This window comes from Protopterus annectens, chromosome 6.part1, assembly GCF_019279795.1.
Source record: "Protopterus annectens isolate FY-2018-M chromosome 6.part1, PAN1.0, whole genome shotgun sequence".
In the NCBI taxonomy this organism is placed as follows: Eukaryota; Metazoa; Chordata; order Ceratodontiformes; family Protopteridae; genus Protopterus; species Protopterus annectens.
In genome coordinates, this window is record NC_056738.1 from 99,354,608 (window position 1) to 99,369,367 (window position 14,760).

General features: G+C 43.5%; 1 protein-coding gene across 1 annotated transcript in view; it reads left to right on the plus strand.

The window, feature by feature from the left end:
- Positions 1 to 14,760, plus strand: part of HAT1 (histone acetyltransferase 1) — a 1,164,331-nt gene that overhangs the window by 826,960 nt on the left and 322,611 nt on the right. The gene's annotated exons all lie outside the window — the stretch shown is intronic.

Here is a 14,760-nt window from a genome sequence, read left to right on the forward strand (position 1 = left end):
GGAACCAGAGACAGATGCATCTACATGTCAACCAAAAAGAAATGTTAGCTGTACAGAATTCCCTGACAGCCTTCAAAGACTGCATTATTTCAGGACATCTATTGGTAAAGACAGACAACACCACAGTTATGTGGTACATAAGCAGGGGGGAACCCACTCGTACCCTGTCTGCAGATTAGCCATGGCTCTGTGGAACACAGCTTTGAGCTGCCAAGTGCACCTACAAGCTCAATTCCTGCCATGCAAGCTAAGTTCACTGGCAGACTACCTTAAGCAGAAATCTCATGGACCCACACAAATGGAAACTGGAACCAAAAATATTCAACGTCTTGAACAAATGGGGGGACTCCAGAGGTAGACCCGTTTGCCTCCCCTCAGAACTACCAATTGGACAAATTCTGCACAAGGATTTCCCACAGTCAAGCTTGGAAAGTGGATGCCCTGTCCTTTACATGGGAAAGCCTCTCTGTTTATGCCTTCCCCCTCTGCCTCTCCTCTCGAAGGTTCTGCAAAATATTAAACAAGACAAGCCAAGGACAATACTGACTGCACCAGACTGGCCCACTCCAGCAGTGGTGTACCCCCTCTTGCGCAGTATGACACTGCTGGAACCATGGCACCTGCCTCAGACCCCTTCAGGAGGGCCAGATTCTGCACCCTTAGCTTCAAACCCTGAACCTTGCAGCCTGGCTAATTCCTTGAGCTCTCCAATAGCATCCCTCAGTAAGCAGGTGCTAGATGTCATTCTGGAGGCAAGGAGACCTAGTACTAGAAAATCCTATGCTGAAAAGTGGAAAAGATACTGTTCATGGAGCCAGACTCTGGGGATGGGCACAGCAGTGCCCAGATTACCTCATATTCTTCAGTTCGTAACAGAAATGCTCCACAAGGGCCTGTCCTCATCAATTAAAATTCATGCCTCTGCCATTTCAGCACATTGTAATACTGAGCCCACCCCACTTCTTTCACACCCTGCTAAAGCAATTCCTTAGAGGGGCCAAAAATTTAAGACACCCCCCCCCCCCCCCAGGAGAGCCTCTACTCTAGCCTGGGACCTTAATTTTGTATTGGAAAAGCTCACTCTACCTCCCTTTGAGCCAGCTGTAACTGCAGAGTTGAAATTCCTTTCTTGGAAAACAGCCTTCCTTCTAGCCATCACTTCTGCAAGAAGAGTGTCTGAATTACAGGCCCTCATGGCAGTGGAGCCGTTCATTATCTTCCATGCGGACAGGGTTTCCCTCAGGACCAATCCTTCCTTTATGCACAAGGTAGTGTCTAGTGTGGCCCTAAATCAGCCCATTCATTTGCCTACTTTTTTCCCTAGTCCACAAAACAAAGGAGAACAAATACTGCACTCTCAGGACGTGCACAGACTACTTTAATTTTATTTGGACAGGACTAAGCCTCTCAAAATCTGAACAGCTGCTAGTTGGCTTTACTGCAGGGGCAGAAGGGAAGGCCATTTCAAAGCAAACCATTTCTGAATGGATAGCCCATTGCATTCATTTCTGCTACAAGCACCATGGAAAACCTACCCCACAGGGGATAAGATCACATTTACCACGGCTGCAGCTACCTCTACAGCCTTTCTCGGAGGAGTCCCTACCTGGGACATCCTAGAAGCTGCTACCTGGAGCTCTGTACATACATTCACCAAACATTGCCACATGCCTATTTTTTCTAAATCCAGAGCTGGTTTTGCCACTGCATTCGTGCAGGGCTTAATAGCTGGCCCTAACTTCCTCCTCCCTTCCTTAGCTTTGGGAATCAACCCAAATGTGATGACTGCAACAGTGAAACATGAAGAACATAGTACAGTTGTGTGCACTTACCATAAATGTAGTTGTTCGAGTGTATTCACTGTTGCAGTCCTGGTTACCCTCCCTCCAGCCCTCCTGACTTCTCTTGGCTCTACCTTTCCTTCTTGTTTAGTGTATTTAAGTTTTCTGGTGTATTTTCTTTTTGATGGGGTGTACCATAACATATAATTGTTTCCCATTGTGGGGGCACCTGACATCTAGGGGAAGTAAAACTGATGTAATGGTGTCGGCTGCATGTTTTATACCTCTGAGACATCATGGAAGGAGAGACCGCATCTGACGCAGGAATCCAAGACTCTGGTATTCAGGCCGGCTGAGGGCTACCTGCAGGGTAGATAACCCAAATATGATGATCTGAAGAAGGCTATATCAGCCGAAGCGCTTACCGGACCGATTTTTATTCCTGCATTTTACAGTTTTACTCCAATGTGTGGTTTTCACAGTTGCATCGTGGTGCTATGGTGGTCTGCCAAAGTTTTTCCTTGCAGTACGTGTAAAAGGAGGCACTTGAACTCTCCTCCAGAGTCCCTCACGGAAGACACGGACCTGGATGAAGGGGAAGGTTCTCCATGGTCACCCCCCAAGGAAGTCTCCTTTGGAGACATAGATCCTTCGCCAGAGGGAGGGTGGTCCACCCCAAAACCAACCTCTGATGAGTACATGTTTCTGGAGGCACTTTGCTCGGGCCCATCTATCTCTTGGGTGCCGCTCCTGCCAATCCACTTGTAGATTTAATAACATCTAGGGCATGGAAGGAGCCGGATACCATAGAGCCCAATACCCAAGCGCCTGGACAAAGTTTTAAGCCGCCCCCCCCCCCCCCCCCGCAGGCAAGTTACACTGGCACAAGGGGTCCCCTGTAGATGCTATGATGGTGGCGGCGGTGGCCACCAAAAAGGAACCCACCCAGGAGAGCTCCACTGTCCACCTGCCTGACCAAGAGTTGAGGGCGTTGGAACATTTTGGGAAGCGAGTTTATGCTTCAGCGACCTTCTGTGCGTGGGCGCTGAACTACATGGCGCATGTCATTCGACTCTAGAGAGATCTGGTCAAGGAAGTGACAGTCGACCCCAGGGTCCATGTTGGCAAAGGACAGGAAGAAGTTCAATGCATGAATGGCCACCCTAAAATCTGTAGCCAACTCATCTATGCATTTGCTTTCCCAAGCCATGGAGGGGGCTGCACGGGTGGCAGGGTCAGGCATTGCCGTCCGGTGTCATGCCTGGCTCTGCTTATGTCAGTTCTCGGAGCCCTTCAAGGCATCTAAAATGCCCCTTATGATGGCTCTTCCCTTTTTGGGAAGATGGTCAGAGACTTTGGTCCAGAGTGTGAAGGACAGGAAGACACTGCCATCGGGATCCGCTTCTCACTACCTCAAAGGTCCTTTTTTCAGGAACCAGCGAGGCCAGAAGAAGATGTAGTTCTGCAAGTCTTTGGCATTTTCCCGGGATGCTCGGGACTCACCTTCCCCCAGAGGCAGAGAGGGATATGATAGACACCGCCCTAGAGGCAGTGGGGGGTCCTAGGAAATTCAGATCCCGAGAACCTTTCTCTGATAAACCCGGGCAGCAGCCCTGAGGGTTGCCCGGCTGTCCATCTCTGGAAGCAGTCGGAGGTTGCTTGTCACTTTACCCACTAGCATGGGAGTCCATCACTGCAGATCAGTGGGTGCTGCCAGTCATATCCAGAGGATATTTCATTCCATTCAAGGATCCTCCCCCATCCAACAAAGCCCATTCCATTCAAGGATCCTCCCCCATCCAACAAAGCTCTCCCGGACGTTCCACCCACGCAGCGGGAGGATGCAGCAGTGCAGGTACACTCACTACTAAGAAAATGAGTCATCCAACCGGTCCCCCCAGACCAGTCCGGATCCGGGGTTTATTCCAGGTTCTTTTTAGTGCCAAAGAAGGCAGGGGACCTCAGACCAATATTGGATCTGTCCAAATTAAACCTATCAGTAACAAAGACAAAATTCCGGATGGTCACAATTCAGTCTATCCAGCCTTGTCTGCAGACCAGAGACTGGATGTGCTCAATCGACCTCCAGGACGTGTACTATCTCATCAGGATGGACAGGCGCTCCCTGAGGTTCCTTCGCTTCTGGCTGGGAGCCAGTCATTACCAATTTTAAGCCCTCCCCTTTGGTCTCACCACAGCCCCCTGGGTGTTCACCAAGACAATGGCGGTAGTAGCGGCTCACCTGAGGCTTCAGGGCATTCAGGTCTTTCCATACCTGGACAATTGGCTCTTTGCTGCTCCTTCAGAGCATCTACTATGTCTGGCCAGGAACCTCCTTCCTTCAGTTTGCCATCAAGTTGGGCATTACAATCGACATGAACAAGTCTGCTCTTTTCCCAGTTCAGATTTTAGACTTTATCGGGGCACAGCTGGACACAATACAAACAAAGGTGTTCCTCATATCAGACAGGATACACAGCTTGAGGTTACACATCTTACACATTCTTCAGACCCATTTACCAACAGCCGAAGCAGTGTTAAGGGCTCTAGGTTCCATGTTGGCCACGATAAATCTTCATCCAGTGGCGATCCTTCATGTGAGTGCGGCAGTGGACACTGGTGGTTCAGTGGTCACTGTAAGACCTTTCATTGTCTCTTCTGGTGAGAATTTCAAAAGCGTGCAGGGACTCCTTTTGGTGGTGGATTCGGTCCCTGAATCTTCTCAAGGGGTGTCTGTTTCAACTGGCTTTCCCCAAGACCACAGACACCCCCCTACTAGGGTGGAGGGGGCACTGCTCAGGAAGGACAGTCCAAGGCACGTGGTCCTCTTCAAAGACCTATCTGCACATCAGTGTCGTAAAGATGAGACCGGTTCTTGCGTTGCAGGCCCTTCATGCTTATTTTTCTCTGGGAAATGATTGCAATTCAGACAGACAATATGTTAGTAGTCTGGTATATCAACAAACAAGGAGGAACCAGATCTTATCCCTTATGTCAGAGGCCATGAGAGTGTAGGAATGGGTGACCTCCACCGGCCACTTTCTGGTGGCAATGCACATCCTGGGACGATCCAACATTCTAGCAGACAGGCTCAGCAGATCGATCCTGATGCCTTACAAGTAGTCTCTGACTCCTTCAGTAGTGGAACAGATCTTTCTCGAGTGGGGTCATCCTTGCTGAGATCTCTTTGCATCTCCTTCCAACCCAAAATGCAGCGGGTTTTTGTCTCTGAATCCTCCGCCGGAGGAAGCCCCCAGAAGACGCACTGATTCATGCTTTGTCTCCTTGGCTTCTTTATGCATCTCCCCCTTATATCGAAGTTTCTACAGAAAGCCCAAAGGCTGGGGAGCACTGTGATCCTCATCGCCCCATTCTAGCCTCGACGGGTTTGGTTTCCCTTACTCAGGTCTCATCTAGTTGTTCCACCATGGACCTTGGATCTGATCCTGGATCTGCTCTCTCATCCCTCAGGAACCCTCATCCAGATCTGGACAGTCTGAAACTCACTACTTGGCTGCTCCAGTTCCCATGATTATTAGGACTCCTGGTCTGTCATCTCCAAGTCCATTCTGGTAGTGGCTCATAAGTAGTCTACCAGAAAAGTCTACCATAGTAAATGGAAACTTTTTTTCTATATCTTTGGATCCTTTCACTGCTCCGCTTTCGACAGTTAGATTTTTCTGGCTAGCATTTTTAAGCAGGGCGCTAGTTCCTCTCTGGTGAAAGTCCGGCTAGCAACCATATCTAGTTTTCATGTTTGGGTAAACATGTCTTCATTGGCTTCCTCTAAACTTTGTAAAACTTTTTTCTCAAAGGTGCCTTTCTTCCCAGACCCCCGGTTAAAGACCCGATTCCACTGAGGTACCTCACCTTAATGTTGCAAGCATTGGTTTCTCCCACCTTTTGAGCCTGCGGCATCTGTGGATTTAAAATTTTTGACTTGGGAAAACTGCCTTCTTAGTTGCCATCATGTCTGCTAGAAGGGTGTTGGAGCTTCAAGTTCTTTCTGTCAAAGTTCCTTATATGATCTTTCATAAAGATAGCGTGTCACTACGCACTAACCTGTCCTTCCTTCCCAAGGTAGCTTTGGAAGCTAATATTAATCAGACCTTCAATTTTCCAGTATTTTTTCCTAACTACCAGAACAAAGGGGAATACAAATTACATTTACTTGGACGTACATAGGCAGTTAAGGTTTTATCTTCATAGGACTAAACCAGTCCACAAGTCTGATCAATTTTTGTGTCCTGCGTCAAGCCCCTCTTTGGTAAGCCTGCTTCAAAAGTGACAATTGCTCACTGGATTTCACAATGCATTGGCCAGGCTTATTCCGAAAGAGGTTTGTCTCTACCAGGAAAAGTGAGGCTCATTTGACCCTTCTGTGGCTACGTCTGTGGCCTTTTGGTCTAGGGTCTCTTTGGATATTTGTTCAGCTGCTACTTGGGCCTCATCTCACACCATTATTTCTCATTGTAAACTGGATTTGGTCCATAGGAGTAGTGCATGCTTTGGTTCTGCAGTACTCCAGAATATCCTTCCATGAGGGCCTCCCAAGAGTTGGGTAGCTGGGGACTCTGTCCCACAAGTTGAAGAGCAAATGAAGTAAACTACTTCAGATAAAGTTATGTACTCACCATAACGTTCCATCTGAGTAGTTCTTCATTTGTCTTCAGCCGTCCCCCCCCCTTCTTCCCTCTAACCTTATCCTTTGGGATATGACATGTCCTTTGTATTGGATGGTTATTGTTGGGATCCTTGGGTCCTGTCCAGGCTAAGGTTCTTCCTGTGACGATTGGTGTTTGTTGATAGGTTTCATTGGGTCGGGTGTCTGATACCTGTTAGGCAGCAAACTCTTTCTGAAGGATGAAGGGAGATGGGGGCATTATGGGTAAGGGGAGGAGCATGGAGCTATAGCTGGAAAATGCAGCTGTCAGATCCGATGTGGATCCAAAGATCCACAGGTTGAAGACAAATGGAAATAGGAACTACTCAGATGGAACATTGTGGTGAGTACATTGTGATACTACCCAAATGCCCTTTCCTTGCTAGTAGGAAATCTACCTGAATTGCATGTTGGTCACTCTCTTGTATATAGTCTCGGGACTGTCTTGCTGAACCATGCGTTAGCCACCATTGAGACATTTACCAGACAAAAATCTAGACTGGTTCCACTTTATTCATTTGTTCCACCCTTATGGACCCAGACAGTCTTCATATCCTTTTCTGTCCAGCAACGTCTAGAGCACTCAACGAAAACACCACCAAACAAGACACATACTGCCACATCTCACAACTTCTAAGCCCATAAGGCATAGCATCACAAGCCCAGTGTTTTGGTCATAGACTTCTTTGTGTGATGCACACGTCCCACTCACCAGGCTTAGTAAATTGACAGTCATATCTGTCTTTCAGAGGCCTGGATTTACCACGTTATGCTTGCACTTGAGTCATTGGATCACAAGTTACCACCATGACTCGGTCATAATCCTTGTGGGGGTTAATGACCTGAGACTGACTTCTTTAGACTGTATGAGGAGATGTAGGGAACTGTCTTTGTCCCAGGCTGGTATGGTATTGAGTAGTATTTTGCCTTCTCCAAGTGTGATGCCACAATATGAGCAGAAGACGATTGACTTTAATAATTCGCTTAGTTTTTGTTGTCACTCCTAAGGAACACAGTATTTGTCAGCATGGGAGGATTTGATCGACAGACCATGTTGCTGTGCCATTGATGGTCTGCACCTGTCCCCTCTAGGCTTTAGAACATTGCCCTCTACCATTGTGCCTTTTTTTAGGCAATGCCAAACTGGCAAAACTTCCAACATAGCTAAACCAATCCTAAAAAAATCTAAAGGTGTTACAGCTGAATGCCAGCAGCCTAAACAAACTTCAGTCCCTCCAAGCTGTCCTTATCTTTGAGAATGCAGATGTTTCTACGTAACCAGAGACATGGTTTAAAACCACGGAGAACACCATGGCAGTGCTGGGCCACAATGCTTTCCCCAGATTTAGACCAGCTACTGCACAGACATTGAGGAGAGGTATCTCAATTTTATATCAGAAGTAGTCATACCTCAAGGCTGGTCATACAGGACTATGCACCCGAGCTTCTTCCCTACTATATCCTAGCAAGCTATCGATCCCGCCTCTATGACCCAGCACTGTGCTGGGTCCTCTCATTTTTGACATCTTCTCTGAAGTCAAGATCAGTGTCAGGAGCCTCTGGCTGACCAAATTTGCTGCCGATTGCAAACTAGGTTGGGTTACAGAATCCTCAAGATGCAAATATCCTCCAAGAAGAGCAGACTCAGACAAATAATTGCTGTCAGAGCCACGGTCTTAAACTCAATGCCAAGAAGTGCATAATAGTATATTTTAGGAATGTTGATACCCCATGAAGCTACCTCCTTGATAACATACTCCTAAGGTGTAAATCCAGTAGTCCTGGATTTGGGGACATACATACACACTAACCTGGTCTTTGGCTATCATTTGTCTAGACAAGTAAGGAAAGTATTCTATCTTGTGCAAGGTTATGGCATGTAGGTCTAAGGAAGACTTAATCTCACTGTATGTGGCCCTCCTCAAACCAGTTATTGAGGTGCAACACTCCTTCAGTATATACTGACCAGGCGCATGCAACAACTGAAATGTCCACAGATGCTCCTCACAAAAAGGATGCTCAACAAAACATACACAGATCACCTCAAATTCCCTGTACTTAATCTCCTACAGACTGTTGAGGGGTGATCTGTGCCTGGCATACAAGACATCTTTGGATCACACTCTGTTGGACCTTTTGCATGTCCACAAAACAAATGGGATAAGAAATGCCTTCTGTAAGGACTTGTATTTTACTTGCCACATAAACCAGGACACTTTGGAGGGACCAGTATGCTACTCAGAGAATACTCATCTGGAACAGGCTTCCTATCTTTGTGAAGCATATTCTTCCCTAACCCAATTGAAGTGAAATTTGGAACACTGGATGGTTAATTGGAAATTCACCCCTGGTCTGGCACCTATGTCTCTAATGGACAAAGGCAGCCTGTAATTATTGACCAGCCAAGCCCTACCCTACATACACCCCTTAGAATAATCTTGAGGTCCTAAACTTATCAGATATGTTGAGACGCATGGTTAGGCTTAAAATGGCCCTTGTGTTCATTAACTTAGTATACTGTTCATATAAAATTAATGCAGCAAAAATCAAAGCCACACAAAACAACCGTGTTCCTGCATGTAGGTTGCTGCAGGAGTTCCGATTTCTATGGGGACATAACAGTGAGATGAGGTATCTAGAGGTTTGGATGACGAGATACTGGGAGTACTGCAGTGAAATCCTGGAGGCAATGCCAAAGATATTTCAGAAATTAAGACACTGGAGTGAAATTAGTGGCCCTTGTGTGTTTTTAGTTGAGAGGTTTAGTGATTCCTTTTCGGGTTTGTATTTGTTTTTTTTAGAAAGCTAACTCTTCCATTCTCTGTTACTTTCTGTGGTTAAGATTAAGGGACTTTTGTTTAATTATTTAATGTTGAAATGGTTTTATTTTAAGGAATACATCTGTAGGTATAGTGGTACCTTATTGTTTTCTCTGAATGGGGTTATAGCAATTTGTGTGATCCAACAAAAGTAGTTCGGTCTTGTAAGTTAGGTATTTTGAGTCCTGAAGCAAGCATTCCAGCTTGGAGTTTTTCTTTTGTTTTGGTGGGGGGTAGTTACGGAGTGCAATTCCTCCACACTCAGAATTCTCCGTCTGACTCTCTGGTTTCTGTTATGTAGTGCTTAAACCCATCTAGAATCTGATTCTAGAGTGTTACCCTAAATATGCAGTCAGCCCTTTCACATGATCTGCATATTTGAGGTAAGGCTAATACTACCTCTCCATCTTTTAGTGCATTTCTTAATGTTAGCAACTGTCGGCTCCATGTTTACTGGGGGAAAAATTTACAAAACTGTAAATGGAATGTAATATATTACTTTGTTCTGTATGGTTAATCTTCATTTTTGCTGTTGCATTTAAGATTGCACCAGACCTAAAATTGCTAATCTCAGCTGATGGTTCCTCCTTCGTGAGAAGAGAATTTAGACTCCTTTCCACATTGTGGATGGTTACCAAAACCTTCTATTATGCCCCTTTCCAAAAGCATAGTTGGAGGAATGGATGGTGAAGATGAAGCAAGCTTTATAAATTTAGATGAACTACTACCAAAGCCTAACAAAGCAGAATGATTAGTTTGAGAAAGAAGCATGCAGAATGCCATCTTCCTTAAAGTATACTTAATCATCCACTGCGTTACTGTGATTGCTGAGATAGATGCAAGTGTCTGGTATTGGTTTAAACTGCCTTTTCAATTTGGAAGTCTTCCCCTAGACATTTGAAGGAGGACAGATAGATTTTCTACTACGCTAGTAAAGTAGTTTGTGTTTATCATAGAATGAACCATTCATGTGTACTTCTGATAGAGCTTTTAAGAACTTTTTTGCTGCATTTTTGTTCCCTTGCATCCGACAGGCATCTGAGTCCTCACTGCAGCTTATGCCTCTTTGCTCTTCATTCAGGATGAGAGCCCATTTCCCATCCAGACAGCAATGTGAGGGTTTTTTCTCTATGTCCCTCAGTGTTAAAGTGGTTGATGTGCAGTGGGCAGTAAGAAGGCAATCACCAACATTGCAGTGAGTAAGGTAACCTCAAGAACAACTGCCTTCCTTCAAAGCAGCCATTCTTATACTTGCTCTAGTCTTCACCAGAACGATAAGTTATACCTCTGGGGAAAAAAATCCCCAACCATCTGCATTAGGGAGACTAGCAGGATTATGCTACATTGTTCGTCTTCCTCCACAGCTGGCTGCTGTAGTGCCCAAACTGCTATTCGAACCTTGGTCAGCTGACTGTAGCCAAGGCTTCATTCTTGTATTCCATAGATCCAAAAAATACTGTACTGAAATGGCACAAATGCAAGGGATTTAGCTAAGTATTTACCTATGCTTTATCCTTTCCACTTGTTAGTATTTTTAGTTTGTGCAGACTCCATGACTGAAAGGAATGTTCATTCCAAAGGCTTTTTTGTATGCATGTTTTCTAATATTTATATGAACATATTCACTGAGCAGTTGATAGCATCATGCAATGATGTGAGATCATATGCTAGCTTCCCATTAATATTTTGATGGATTGATTTATGGTGCCTTGGTCTTAATTTTTATTGTTTATTACACAGACATAAATGTGAGTAAGAGTAGTTTTTATTTTGTTTACAAATAGCAACGGTGAAGTAGTAACTTCTGATGGTCCGAGTGTAGCCAAGCAGAGCCACTCGGTGTAGGAAGTTAGTGCCTAATCAGAAGTAGTTTTCCTGTTTGCGTTTTTTTTTTTTTTTTTTTGAGCATTTAGCAAAAGTGTGTATAATCAAATAAAATTATGCAGCTCTATGAAGTCCTTTGTAAAGGAGTCTGTAAATCCAGCTCAGTTCAAGTGTAATTTCGTGGACAGATTTTCAGATGTGACACTGCACAATTTGGTTTTCCATCTGGGTAGTGTGGCTCTCTTTTTTTTGGCAAATGTATTTTCTGTCTTTACTGAATCCATCAGTTTTGGTGGTAGTCTCTTCCAGCATTGAGAGAATAAGTGAGAACTGTTACAGGTTTCAGTATCAAGCACAGTTTTTAAAAGGCAAGACAAAACCTCAAAGTTTTTACCTTTTGCCTTTTGTTTCTTTTATGTTGGGCAAATGAGGGCTGTTAGGCTGATATCTTGATGGTTAGTTCAGTATGTAGTCATCTTGGTGCCAAATCTTTTGATGATGGGCATCATAAGTTACACTGTTAAGAGTAGCTGATGCTTAAATTTGTTGTATACAAAAATGTTTCCGCTCAAAATATGAAGCTCTGACATGCAAAGAGGTTCACACTTTAATAAAACACTACAAAAAAATGACCATTCCAGGAGTAGGGCTGTTTTTTTTGTTTTTTTTTCTAGAATGGTGTTATGCCAATACTGTCAGCCATACTTCATGGTTGGAGATACCATAGTTCCTTGTGATGCTGCTCAAGTGTTATAATGCTGTAAGAGTGCTTTCTCAGAAATGTACTCAAAAGTAGATCCTAAAGACTGTTACGGCAGTACACTTGCTCCTCATCACCATTTTAGCCATATACCTTAATGGATACATATACATTGCTTTTTGATCTCTGACCACTACTGTAGTTTTAATCTGAAAAGTTTGGTTTGATTTAGCTTCTCATTGGAAAAAAAGTGTTATGTGAGACTAAATTCAGCTGTCTGCCAATACTGGTGACAGTTCTTTCCCTGGTTTAGTTTTACTGTGCCTAGAAGTATACCGAGAGTCTCCAACTACATTATTATAATATAGGAGTGTGAAGATTACCAGTTTGTAGATATCTAGACTTTTATAAGTAAAAATAATTGTTTAAAATATATTTTTCTCTCTCTCCTTTGCATGTGTTAGTGGTGAATTGGACATATTCCAGTATCCCCAGATTACAGACTTGGCATTCTGAGATTTAGCGCCCTCTTTTAGACTTGGAGGGGAATGCAGACATGTGTTGGGAAGAACATTCTTGAGCTTTTGCATTAGTAGCAGGCTCTTTGTCACACAGACTAGAGTGCTTTGTGCATATGTCAAAATGAAGTACCCTTTCTGGAAAGAGAAATGGCTGTTCTGATGGGGTCACATATTGCTACTGCTGCTCCTGTTCACATCAGTGGTGCACAGCCTTTTTGTGGGGGGGGCCACTACATGAAATTTTAATTCATCTGCGGGCCACCTCAAAACATAGTAAGTTGTTACAAGTTAACAATGGGTACAGGTGATTGGCGTTTTTACTTAAGACAGCAGTCCTGAAATTACGTGTTTTCTACATCAACTTTGCATTTAACTTTATTCTGGCTTGCAGCCATGACTTATAACTTTCTGCAAGAGTTTGTAATTTCTGTTTACAGACTACAAGTTATAAACAAGAAAGAATACTTTTGCGTCTAAAATTAGAGGTATGCGCAACTGCAGTCAATTAGGTAAGTAAGCACGTACTGTAAAGTTTGCATGACTGGAGTAAGGCACAGCATTTTTTCTTTTTTTTTTTTACATTTTTTGGTTACTGTCTGGGGCTGGATGACTGCGTGGCGGGCCGGACGTTGTGCACCACTGGTTTACGTCATTGCCATCCAAGGTTTCGGCAACTGAAGCATTAACTGTGTTTAGATAAAAAAGTTTAGCAGCTTAAGGGAGTACCAAATTACCCCGCTTTTTGTACAAGTCAGTGAATATGCCAAGATTGTTTTTAGTTATTTTTCCTCCAATAGTTTAGCCCAGAATAATGGCATTAAAAAGCAACATTTCCTCAAAAGTTTCTTAATCGACTTTAATTGCTGCATTGAGGAGGAACCTCTGATATGAGTTTTAAAGATATGCTTATTAGAATTTGAGCAGACATGAGTGTGGTCTGGGCAAAAGTAGTAATGTGTGTGGATGTGCATTTAATAGGCACCATAATTAATTTTTTGGAAGCTGTTTCTCAACCTTGCACCATCACATGAGACTAGTTGTCATTTGCCAGATAGTCTTGTACATATAGCTAAGTAAGGGTGTGATTCAACTGGAGCTCTTTCTTTTTCTGTAAACTTTAAATCATTCTGTGTTTTGGACTGGTAAGTTGTAAATGGAGCTGCTAATCAGAATGTGAAGTTAAATATTGTCAGATACTGTGCTTACATTAAAATATTACAAATTCCACTGCTGTCACTGGAAATACACTAATCACTGGATTACAAAAATGCCAGTTACTGTTATCCAGAATCCTGTGTAAAATTGGCACCATTATTGAAACCCTTCTCCAGAGTGATACCTAACAGCTGCTAACTTTGCAGATACATAGTATGAGAAAAAGTAGAAAGCCAATAAGGAGTACAAAAAGCCAGAATTTAGATTAACAAAGATTTTAAGTGGTGTAGTGTAAACATTGGTGAATAAGTGCTTAAAGCAGAAAAGCATTTTTCTGGTAGCAAAAGTATAAACTACAGTTGGTAATTTGAATCAATTGAAAAGCGTTTCTCATTTGTGATGAACAGCATTTGCAAAATGCCTACATTATATTTCTAAAATACCTCCCTGTGTAGTAGTAGTATTTTTTTTTAATTTTGGGGGGGGGGGGCAGATTTCTTCCCACATCCCAAAGGCAAACAAGCATTTGAATTGACAGTTTTTCTGTGTGCGTGTGTGTGAGGGGGAGAGAGACAGAGATGTGGATGTGTTTCTTGTAGTAGATTGCTCATGTCTCTTCCAGACTGGTTCCATGCTTTAGCGCTGTTACCTTCAAGATATATGTTGGTGTATTGAAAGAATGACTGTTGTCCTTCAAACAGTAAAATCAATAAAGGATTGAAATACTTTAGATTTTCTTCCAGGGTTATATAGCCAAGAGAACTTTTAGACTGTAAATAGTTTCAGACCCCCTCCCCACAAGCTTGATTTGCCAACAAACATCGAACAGAAAAAACAAACCTACCCTCGTAATTTGTATCAGAAGCATGACTTAATGCGGCATAAAAGTATACTTTCAATGCATTCCAGCAGAAGGTGAACCGTCCAGCTCTCCCGCCTTAGAAAAACTTAGCTGGTCTCGGTCTTGAGAAGGCAATTAACAAGTGAAGGTTCTCGCGAGCTTTGAGAGGAAGGATGACCATCTCCAATTCAAATCAAATGCAACCGAATATGCTTAAGTATTAACACAAAACTGCTGAATCTAGTTAGCGAATAACACCTTTAATATCGCGATATTAAAGGTGGTGTTCGCTAACGTGGTGGTCGTAATTTCTTGCGTCTTGCTCCACTAGGTTCAGCAGTTATTTTGTGTTATTGTTGGAGTTTGCTGCTATATCCGAAGGGAAGTTTGTGGTTGTGGACTTTTTAAATATTACTTAAAACTGAAAGCCTAGCAAAGCCCATGAAATAGAGATCA